At 43.2% G+C, this 11348-nt stretch overlaps 1 long non-coding RNA gene across 1 annotated transcript; it reads right to left on the bottom strand.

Moving 5' to 3' along the window:
• Nucleotides 1-3623: 3623 nt before the first annotated feature.
• On the bottom strand, nt 3624-5758 carry LOC140589002 (uncharacterized). Its single transcript, XR_011990179.1, has 2 exons — nt 5636-5758; nt 3624-5053 (listed from the first exon to the last, which is right to left on the bottom strand). It is a non-coding gene; the product is annotated as an uncharacterized lncRNA (long non-coding RNA).
• Between the last annotated feature and the right edge of the window lie 5590 nt (nt 5759-11348).

Genomic DNA, 11348 nt, shown 5'->3' with positions numbered 1-11348 from the left:
TAAAACTTGCACCTCTGTGTTCTATGCTTCCTTGCTCACAGCATTAACACGCTCTAAATAATCCTAAACTATATTTCAATGTTTAATTGGATTCAGCATGAACAGCCTCTACCATCCAGGCGCAAACAAATATGTAAAACATAGTATAGTGTGAACTTCTCCAACTTTCTTGATAAGAAACATGGTTCTTGTGGGAGTAACGCAAGTTTGCTGGGAGTGGTTGACCTAGTGAATAAATATAATGCAACAGCAAATAAATCGATGTGTAATTTACCTACAAAACATTCACTTATGTGCAATCAAACCAAATTAGTCGTAATAATGAAAACAGGCACAGCACTGTAATGTTAACATTACAACACAGAATAAATGGCTTAACGTAACAGGACAATATTAAGATAGCAAAAATGTATACAATAATATATGATGAATAATAAGCCAGCGATTTACTGTATGCTTTTACTTACCCGAGAATACACCAAGATACTTTGCCCACACTTTCCCCTCTACAGTTCATACCACAATGTTTATTATATTTTAGAGTAAAAATAAACAAAATATTAACACAAGCCAGATGCCATCCAAATTTCATCAAATTTTATCAACAAAGTTTAAAAAAACATAACAAAAATGTTAAGTACCCAGACAGAGTGATGGAATGAAATGAATCTGCACGTGGTGAAAGGTCATGTGACTGTATCGCAATAATTATAATATCAGATTAAACAGACAATTATGCAATTATTATTAATCTGAATAACTTTTAGTTTTGCTGATTTCACCATGATATGTTGCTATTTAGTACGGTTAAATGGAGTTTTAAACCCCTCTAAGGTACGAAATGACCCCAAAGAGTGTTTTAGGGTACTGCTTACTACAAAGTGTGCAAGAGTGTGTTCCAAGAGTGAGCAGAGCACTGCATCATGAGTCAAAGATCTGTTCACACCACTGCCTTGTTCTGTTCACATGCAGCTTTTGTTGTAGCTGCCAAATATCTGCACTAGCCCACATTGAAGGATTTGGTAACAGGTGTGGCTTCCCAAGTTATTCTTACCTTGCACCCAATCCCTCACTGTACACTAAGTGGGTATATAAAAATAAACAGATGAGTCTGAAACTCTTGCAGAAAATAGCTGTTAAAGCATTCATCGGTTTGTGTTTGTATAGTAATGTAAAACCTGTTATTTTGACAATGTGCGGACCACTTTATCAGTCCCCACAAGGGGAAACTAAGTTTTATAAAAATCCATGACTGCAATCAAAAAACTTTTCCTGTAGAAATGACATGAAAGTCCACACAAAGATATGAATACAAATGTGTGTGTGTGTTTTTTATTTCAAATTTCATAAAATGGTGCCTTCCTTTGGCAGTATGTTTAAATAATCTGTCCCTTTTCAATAACTGAAGTTCATGCAAAATCCACTGAGAACCACACAGCCCTGTTTGAGCACCTGCCCTTTAGACCGTGTGAGTACCTCACTAGCAGAAGGACATGTAGAGAATGGCAACAAGTAGAAGCTTATGGCATAAAAAGCAAGAGTATATTGGTCGTCCAAGATTAAAGCCATCAGTGCTGCTCCTCAAGCAGTAATAACACTTTACATTAAAGGAGCCCCCCTCTCAACATTTCATTTGGACTATAGACAAATATATTTTAAGAGGTGCTTCTCATTGAATGAAGGTAAAGCTCAGTTTTCAGGGATTTTATTCACAGGCCACACTGAAGGAAGGTGACCCAGCTATATACACCCAGTATGCACTGGGCCACCTGCCTACTGTAGAGCCCTGTCCTTTTGTGCTCTTCCTTCCCGTGCTCAGATGACCTCCTGCCAGAGCAGAGCCCATCACAACCACAACACTTCACTCAGGTGTCCTACTCTGTGTCTGAACTCCAAGAAGCATGGGGACACTTGAGACGGAATGGAAGTCCATCTCACATACTGTAGGCTATTTACAGACACGGGTTCTCCTACCTGCTTGCTGAACCAAGCCAAAGCTAATGTTACCATCTTTTAATCAGCAGGAGTTTTCACCACAAGGGGCGCTAAAAGAACATAGAATGCTTGTGTGGTGCATTTGCTAGTGATTAACACTGCGAGCCATTCACTATTAGTAGAAGTCATAAAATTACGATTTTGCCATCATTTCTGTAATGCAATTCCCAGTAGGCACTTCTCCATAATCTGGACCCAGGATTCATTTTAAAAATGGAATTTAGAAAGCAGCACTTCACTTTGATGTAAATATAGCACTACGTGAATGCTGATTTAATAAACAAGGATGTTGATCAGAAGAGGAACAGAAGGGATAAATAAACTCACCTAGTACTTCAGTATCCCTGTCACTCACATGCAGTCCATTCAGCCAGGGATAATTCTCCTCTTCTATGTTCATTGTTGTCATAAGATCTCTTTCATTCTATCATCTGTATGATCGTGGAGGTCCTCTGTACATGTTTGTGTGCTTTGTTGAATTCCTATTTTTATACATAGTATTCTGTGAAGTGTTTCTCCTTTAATATTATGTACTTCATGTTTGGCATTGGACCACAAACAATTCTGGTATGTTGGTACATAATGGCAGTAAAGTTCTGATTCTGATTATCCTATGAACAGATGAAATATACACTGCTGGTTGTGGGATTACCCCAGGAACAATCAGAATACACATCACAGATCCTGGGATTAGAGATTATCCCATGTAGAGGTAGAATACATATAATGCTTACTGGGATTAGAGATTATCCCATGTAGAGGTAGAATACACATTAGATTAGATTAGATTAGATTAGAGATTACCCCATGAACAGGCAGAATATACATCACAGTACCTAGGTTTACAGATTATGAAAAGGCAGATATAGTGCTGATATATGGGAATCACCGCCAGTAGTGGGTAAAATTAGGACACGCAACAAGTGTACAGAAACAAGTCCTGATTTTCAGAAGCAAAGCGGGGCTCGTGAAGATGCATGACAGTCTGTCTCCTCCCTGTCTTTAATCACTTGAACACCCCTCCCCCACAAACCTGTTTGATGTATGGCTCATTAGAACATGTGACCAGGAGCAGATGGCCAAAGGGTGTCATAATGGGGGAAACGTGACCAAACAAACTGTTCCATATGGATGGTGTGACACGGAGCCAACACTAACATTTCAGCAAAGGCACCTGCTGACCTGTAACTGTTGACCTGTGAGGTTAGTTGACAATCGTCTCATTCAAAGTGGAAGTACATCTCTGCCAGGGTGATCAGGGGTATGGGAAGCCAGGGGACAGAAAGCAACCTGCCTGGGGGGGTGGAGTGGGATGCAGGTAGCATGGGCAGACACACAGAAATCTCACAGCGGCAAACATACAGCTTTCCTGCCCCATTGGAGCATGATGGATTTATTCATTAAAGTTATGCTGTCCGGATCAGTGACAGGAAATTAACAGAGGACAGCCCAGTGATACAGGCTTCTGAACACATAAACTAAATAAACAGTAGTAGAGTGAACCAAGACAGCATATGTGACATGTTTGTATTCACATCTTTGTGGGGACCCTCCATTCAACAGGAGGATTATGAACCAAGGCGGTGTCTTGGACTGTGACAGCACAGTAACAACTCAATGACACAGAATTCTGAACAGACAAACTTTATAAAAAGTAGGATATTCAACTAAGAGAATGAATCACTGTCTGAGACACTAACATCACAATGACATCACAGGCTTCAGATCACACATTAAATAAACATGGATATTCAAGAGAATGAATCACTGTCGGTGACAGCGACAGCACAGTAACATTAGAGGCCTCTGAACACAAGAACCAAATACAGCCTGGAACCTGCACAGTGGGGTGATTTGGGTTTCACTCCAGAAGGCAGATGCGTGCAGGGATGCTAATTCAAATGTTAGCCTGCTTGTCCTCAGCTCAGTGTCGTGCAGCAGGGCTCTGTGAAGGGACCTTATTCTCCAGAGTGGTTTTAAAGGGGACCGTGCTTCAGAAACTGTTCCCACCTGTCATTAAGGGACTGCAATCCTTACAGTCTCAAGCCAGATGCCTGGCAGTTTGTTGGAATTTTTATATTATTTTAATATCAGTTTGTACCTGGGAAGTAATTTGTAAGAAATTTAAAACCAAATAATCAGAATGTCAAACAAATAAAGAAAAGTAGCTAACAAGCTGTTGCTGCTGTTAAACACTCTAGAGATAGACTTATAGATACAGGCTGGGAGATACACTTAGACCGACAGACACAGGTTGAGAGATGCACTTGATTGATGGATTCTGGCTGGGAGATACACTTAGACCGACAGACACAGGTTGAGAGATGCACTTGATTGATGGATTCTGGCTGGGAGATACACTTAGACTGACAGACACAGGTTGAGAGATGCACTTGATTGATGGATTCTGGCTGGGAGATACACTTAGACTGACAGACACAGGTTGAGAGATGCACTTGATTGATGGATTCTGGCTGGGAGATACACTTAGACTGACAGACACAGGTTGAGAGATGCACTTGATTGATGGACTCTGGCTGGGAGATACACTTAGACTGACAGAAAACAGGTTGAGAGATGCACTTGATTGAAGGATTCTGGCTGGGAGATACACTTAGAGTGACAGACACAGGTTGAGAGATGCACTTGATTGATGGATTCTGGCTGGGAGATACACTTAGAGTGACAGACACAGGTTGAGAGATGCACTTAAATTAACAGTGACACAGAGATATTGAGGGGATCCACTCTTCAAACAGGATCTCTGTGCTCCAGTTGGGATCTATGGCCTCCAAGCACTCCGCTCTTACTGCAGCTCAGCCAGGCTGGGCTGGGCCCGGCGAGGGTGGCGGGGGCCACTCGCACTCGGCCTTCTGTATGAGGGAGATCTGAGTGATGTGGGGCCTCTGACAGCCGTTCTCTGTGTCCTGCTGTCCTGCCCGCCGGCAGCGTGTGTGACGGTAAAAGACCTGTTACAGCTAGTATGCATGGAGTGGGTCCTTGCTGAACCACAGGCAGGCCAGGCCTCGTTCCACATCAGTGTTGTGTGCAGACCTCCCTGTGAGCAAAAACAAATGGCTAATTTAACATGCGCTCTGACAGGCTCCTGAGGGCCAGTGGGCCCAGGGTTTGCTTGTCCTCCTCACAAGCTGGAACAGCCGGGAGCCCGATCTGGATGGGCCCACTGCCAGGCCTACAAGAGCCGGCACGCTCAGCCACAGGTGTGCGCCGTGGCACTAGCTACCTAACGGACCCAAACCTTCATCTATCAGCACCAAACTGAGGGCATCGGTGACCCAAAACACATCAGAACCATATATTCTGGGGAAGTCGGTATGCGAGGAAACGTACTGGACCAGTGAACACTCATCATCTCATCAGAGATCGATCAACCATGCTCTTCATGTGACACTATCATCAGTACATGTGGCAAAAAAATCCCAGGTGCCATTGTGGGTGTGGGCACTGCCCCCTGGTGTTCAGTGAGTGTGGGCTCGACATACCGACAGGCATGTTTGAGAGTCTGCCTAAATGAATTAATTTCCTCCTTTTTCAACAAAATCAACTCAATTAATTTGCTTAAGGAGCAAAACAGTTTTGAAAGGGTTCGATAATTTTACCTGGATAATGAAATATTTACCTGGATAATGAGAGAACAGCCAGGGAGGAACTCTGGTTGTCTACGATACATCTGTCCACATGGACGTAGATCCTAGCCAGATCACAGACTCCCTCTACAGCACTCAGCCAGGGGACCGCTCTTCCAGGGAATGCTGAGAACATGAGACCCAAGAGGCGTGTTTTGGACAGAACAGGAGCAGTCAGTCACTGGGTATAATCAGTGAGATTGATGTGCACACCCACCAGGGATATGCACACAGCACTGTGTGTTCCTGTGGAGGGCTGTCATTTCGGGCTCTGCTATTGTGAGTTCCTGTGTGGAAGAAGAGAAGCCTTCCAAAGCAACACAGCACGGCTCTGTGAGTCACTGAAGGCAGTGTTACCCAAGCACACTGCAGCTCAGCGGCTCCACACGTGTCTCCAGCCCAGAGCATGCTGGGACTGCATGCAGACGACTCATGCATAGAATCAGCCCTCAATTTCTGGCACAGGGGCTCCATTACCATCACGCCTTAGGGTGTTCTGGGAGAGTGAAACACAGGGTCGACAGGGTCAAACAATGCATCGCCAGTGCTGGACCCAACACCATATTCAGTGTTGCTGGCGTGCCACAGGTTTCTGCTGGACCAGCAGTCTCCGCATGAGCAGCTCTCCATCCCAGCAGCATGGTGGGAAAACCGGCTGTGAGTGGCACCTTCACTCTGTACACAAACAAAGGCACAGACACTCACAGTCTATGGCTCACAGCAGATTTTTGGAGCCCTCTGGCATCCATTCCTGGGAAAGACAACATTCCATTTGCTGGGCTGCTTGGCCCGTCAGTGTTTTGATGAGCTCTCAGAGACTCGGCACTGAGGCTCGAAGTCCTGGTGCCTTTGTCTGAAGTTGCAATAGCGGCACCTTCACCAGCATTCACCAATGCTTCCCCGCACTTCCCCATGCATCCTGCTTTGGGACAGGTGGGGGGAGTCAGGGCGTGAGCGGTGTTTAGCACTGCTCTTAGTCCATCATCCAACGAGGTCAAGCTTCTTTCATTCACTTGGCAAAGGTGATTTACTGTCTGGCACTTTCTATAAATGTTAAGCTGACAGGCTGGAAGATTGAAACTAGACCCCTTTAGCACCATCCTCCCATTTTTATTTATTATTTTTCAGATTAAAAATGTATTTATTTGTTCTGACAGAAGTTTTATAAAGTTTCAGCTGGCTATTATGTATATGAATTTCCTGATCTAAATGACTGGTTTGAAAAACCTTCAGGGTAGATCTTAAATGTCTCCTATTCCTATTTTAATCCCTGCTAATCAGTATTGTTTGTATCCAAGCCATGCAACAACAGATAGCAAAACTAAGATCTTTCCTCTTCTATAGCAACACAATAACTTATGTACGTCCCTCCTCAGCGTTCGTCCTACCAGCTGGGATTCCACCAATCAGGCCTCAAGTTTAGTGAGACATCATGGAGATCAGTTCTCAACTGAGGGCAACTCTGGTGGTGAAAAGGTAGGACCACATAGTACTCCCTGGGGGGCATCTGGGGTCAAACGGTCAGGAGAAACACGCACAACGGATTCTGCCTGCGGCTGTCAACTTCAGCCTGAGCAGTGCCTATGGGTGTCAACTGGACCAGAGATGGATTAGGTCTGTCCAGAGATGCAGGGGCTCCGTAGCTCAGGCAAAATTGGTTTAGATCTGTCATTGACCTGCTGACAGAGGTGCATACTGGGAAGGCCACATATGAATCCATTCTGAGGGTGTGCTTGTCTTTTATACTTCCTGTTAGTGGTCAGACAGATGAAATTGCAGAATGTGGTCTGCAGTCTGTTGAACAGTTCAGGTTAACGGAATATTGATCCAGAGCATGGATCCCAATGGAAGCTGACTCCCAGCACAGCAGAGGCATTAAATATAAGGAAAGAAATGAATATTGCTGAATGACAGTTATGAAGAAAAGTGGGCCTAGTGGAGTATAACATATACCTAGCCAGCTCTCACCAACGCATAATGACTCGGTTCATTCACATTGAAAGGTATGACATGAAGCACTTCAGCGATTTCTACAGACACCGGGAAAACATTAAAAGAATTCACAGACATCTGAAAGCACCAAATATACCTATAGCCACTGGTATTAATGTCAGTTTTTCTATGATATATGGGTTAAACGGAGGGTTTTAAAAAGTGGCGTACTGCAGAGTAGACTTTGGTACAATCCAGAGGGATGGTCTCCTTTGTACTGAAGCCATTTAAAACTAATGTCTACTTAGGAGACATTACTCTATAAAGAGCAAGTTGAGGGAGGCGTAAAGACAATTTCTCCACAGGTATTAATAAAGTATCAGTTATTCTAATTATTTAAAATGACTTTACCTTAAGAAGCTTACTAACAGAACAGTGTTCTTTATTTTTTAAATCATTTTCCCACTTTTTGCTGCTGTTCTCTTTCAAGACGAAGGGAATAATGATAAACTGAGGTAAGCCTTCAGTAGCATTTACAGTAGTGTGGTGTCCAGCTAGCAGCATTTACCTGGTCACACTGTAATGGTGTCACGTCGAGGGCAAGGACAGAGGCGAAGACAGGGATGGAGGAAAACCAAAAGGGGCTTTATTAAAGAAAACTACACTACAGGAAGGGCGAAGGAAACAGACCACAAGGGGTCCAAACAGGGTAGGGAGGATCAGGCAAGAACACTAGACACAGGACACACTGGGGAGCACATGCAGGCAGCAACATCAATGACTGGACTGAGGATCGCAGGACTGAAGGACACTTTTTACAGGGCATGTGAGGGAGCAGATGGGACAGCGGGGAAGACAGCAGGCTATACGTACACTAAGATGGGAGACACAGTGGAAGAGGGCAGGGCAAGACACCAGATGGGCACTGCTGCGGGACAAGGGCGCAGAGACCGAACACCATTAGGGGACGAGACAGACCAGGGTAGGCAGGGGCAACACCAGCACAGGGCACTCTGGGGGCAAGACGGGACACCACTAGGAGAACTTATATATTGTCTTATTGTTATTGTCTTATTGTTTTTAAGTTTAACACAAATATTTTCTCTTACCATTTAAATATAAACAACCATATTTAGAATAATGGCCACAGCATCTACAGTTTAAACAACTAATTATAAATATATTTCAATTGTGCCGCAAAATTTGCATGTACTATATCAGTGTCACGATCCGCTCCGTCCGATCCCGATGTGTGCCACGCCCCCTCATTACCTTGTGTTCATTCCTGTTTGTGATCATCTGTGTCCTGTTTCATTTGATTAGTCCTGTGTATATTAGACCGCGTCTCCCCATGTATGCCAGATTCGGCATTGTATTGTCCGTGGATGTCTCTGCGTGCTTGTCATTTGCCAATTAAACCCCGTTACCTGACTTCCTGGCTGCTGTCGCCTGCTTCCCGGCTCGCCTCCGTTGCCGAACGTGACAATCAGAACATAAAAATAAATATAGAATTAAGTATGCTAACAAAACATAATCTGAAGAAATAGCAAGAAACATACGAAGAGATGCTGCTCACCTCTGCGCCATCTCTCTGTCAGAAAGTTTTTGTTCAACCTGCAATTATTTTGTTAGAACTATTGAAACCACCGAGATTTTTAATTGGTCGAAAAGTATGAAGATATGTATTGTCATTATTTTCAACGAATGAAAACAAAGAATTTATTGTCAGGGAGGGACGAATTTGTAGCTGGTCCAATCAGGAGTAGTATCTTTAGTTTGTGCATACTGTAGCTGGGCGTGATTGGATATCTAGCCGCCTTTCAAGCCCCCGAATCATGTATCTACTTGTCAATAGGAAACCACGCAGCTCTGTCTATAATGTCTGTCTGTAATTTTTTTTATGACATTATGTTTTTGCTAGGCAGCATTACGGTAATGCGTAATACCGCTGTATTGGGGGTGTACCACCGCTGTATTTCCATAGCTTGTTGACGCAATTAGCATTTTAGCGACGTTGGTAGGGCGACGTCAACTCTCAGCGAATTTCATAGGCAACATCTACAATTCAGGAACTAGTAGGTCTTCAGATAGCTGTTCACGCTTTTGAGAAAGAAGACTATAGTTCTTGTTATTCAAATTCTGTATCCTGGTATTTTTAATTTCGAAGATATGTAATATACAAGTTTTTTGATAGACTAAATTTTGGTTTGATTTCTATTTTATTTTATGTTAAATAACGTTCATATAAAATCATTTTAGAATTAGTGCAGTGTTTCGTTTAAAATTAGTGCAGTGTCCTTAAAAACTGCATGTTCAAACCTAACGCCATGCCATAACTGCTTTGCAGATATTTCATTCAGGAATCTATAGAGGATATACGTAAGCCAGTCTGTGTATGTTTGTGTCTATGTGTGTTTGGGTGGGTGGTCATGTATATATTATGTTGTGGGGACCAAATGTCCCCACAGTGTTATAAAAACATGTTATTTTGACTTTGTAGGGACATGTTTTTGGTCCCCAAAAGAAAAAACTGACTCAGTTTTATAAAATTCTGTTAATGCAATCAAAGGAATAATAATTCCAAAAGTCTTGTATTTTGTTTGGTTACTTACTGTTACTTCTTGCTTACTACTGCAGGGATTTTGGATTAAGGTTGCCATAATTAGGATTGGGGTTATGCCCATACAAATGAATGGAGAATCCCCACAAAGACTCAGATACCTAATCTGTGTGTGTGTGTGCGCGCACACGTGTGTGTGTGTCTGTTTGTGTGTGTGGATTAGGTTTATATTACATGGTGGGGACCAAATGTCCCCCGCAATGTGATAAAAACCTGTTATTTTGATGCTTTGGGGGTGTTTTTCAGGTCCCCACAAAGATCTGTCAATACTAATAAAAAACTAAAGATGCCAGAAGTCTTGTATTTGGTTTGGTTACTTATGGTTAACGTTAGGGCTGGGTAGGGGTTAAGGTTGTCATGTTGGATTACAGTTTTCCTCATAGAAATGAATGGAGAGTCCCCACGAAGATATAATTATAACCCTATGTGTGTGTGTGTGTGTGTGTGTGTGTGTGTGTGTTGTGTGTGTGGTATCAGATCAGTTCCTGAGAGTTCAGTAGTCTGACGCCATGTTTCTGAGTCTAGGTGTGAAGGCCTGAATGCTTTTCCAGATGCTAGGAGGGTGAAAAGATAATGTGAGGGGTGGGTGGGGTCATCCACAATGTTGGTGGCTTTGCGGATGGAATGTGTGATGTGAATGTGCATGATGGATGGGAGAGAGACTCTAATGATCTTCTCAGCTATCCTCACTATCTGCTGGTCTTGTGATCTGAGGCTTGGAAAAACATGTTGTGCTGCTCAACCTTAGCACAATGATATGGGTGAATCATGGACGCAATAGAATTTGGGGATGATTAGTCCATACAGGGACAGAATCATTCCATACCTCAATCACCTCGTACGTATGTCTGCTAGGTGGAGTTGGAGTTGCTCCTAACTGTGCACAGTGGAGTTGAACAATCACAACTTCCCAGAATTTTACAGTAACAGGAGGACAGTGAACAACTCTTATTAATTCTATGCTGTGTGGACGATGTAATCGCCCACGAGTTTGCCTTAATACACAGGACATTCAAGCCATTGCAGAATACAAACCACAAATGCAGCTCCCTCCACCAGCAACGCCAATGTAGAAACTGCCACAAAATCCATGCCCCCTGATAACCAGCCCCTTATATTTTCACTACCGTCGTGGGGACCGTACTACAAAGAGT

This window comes from Paramormyrops kingsleyae, chromosome 4 (genome assembly GCF_048594095.1).
Source record: "Paramormyrops kingsleyae isolate MSU_618 chromosome 4, PKINGS_0.4, whole genome shotgun sequence".
Classification (NCBI taxonomy): domain Eukaryota; kingdom Metazoa; phylum Chordata; class Actinopteri; order Osteoglossiformes; family Mormyridae; genus Paramormyrops; species Paramormyrops kingsleyae.
Note: the sequence above shows the minus strand (reverse complement) of the source record. Positions and strands in the feature narration are given on the sequence as shown.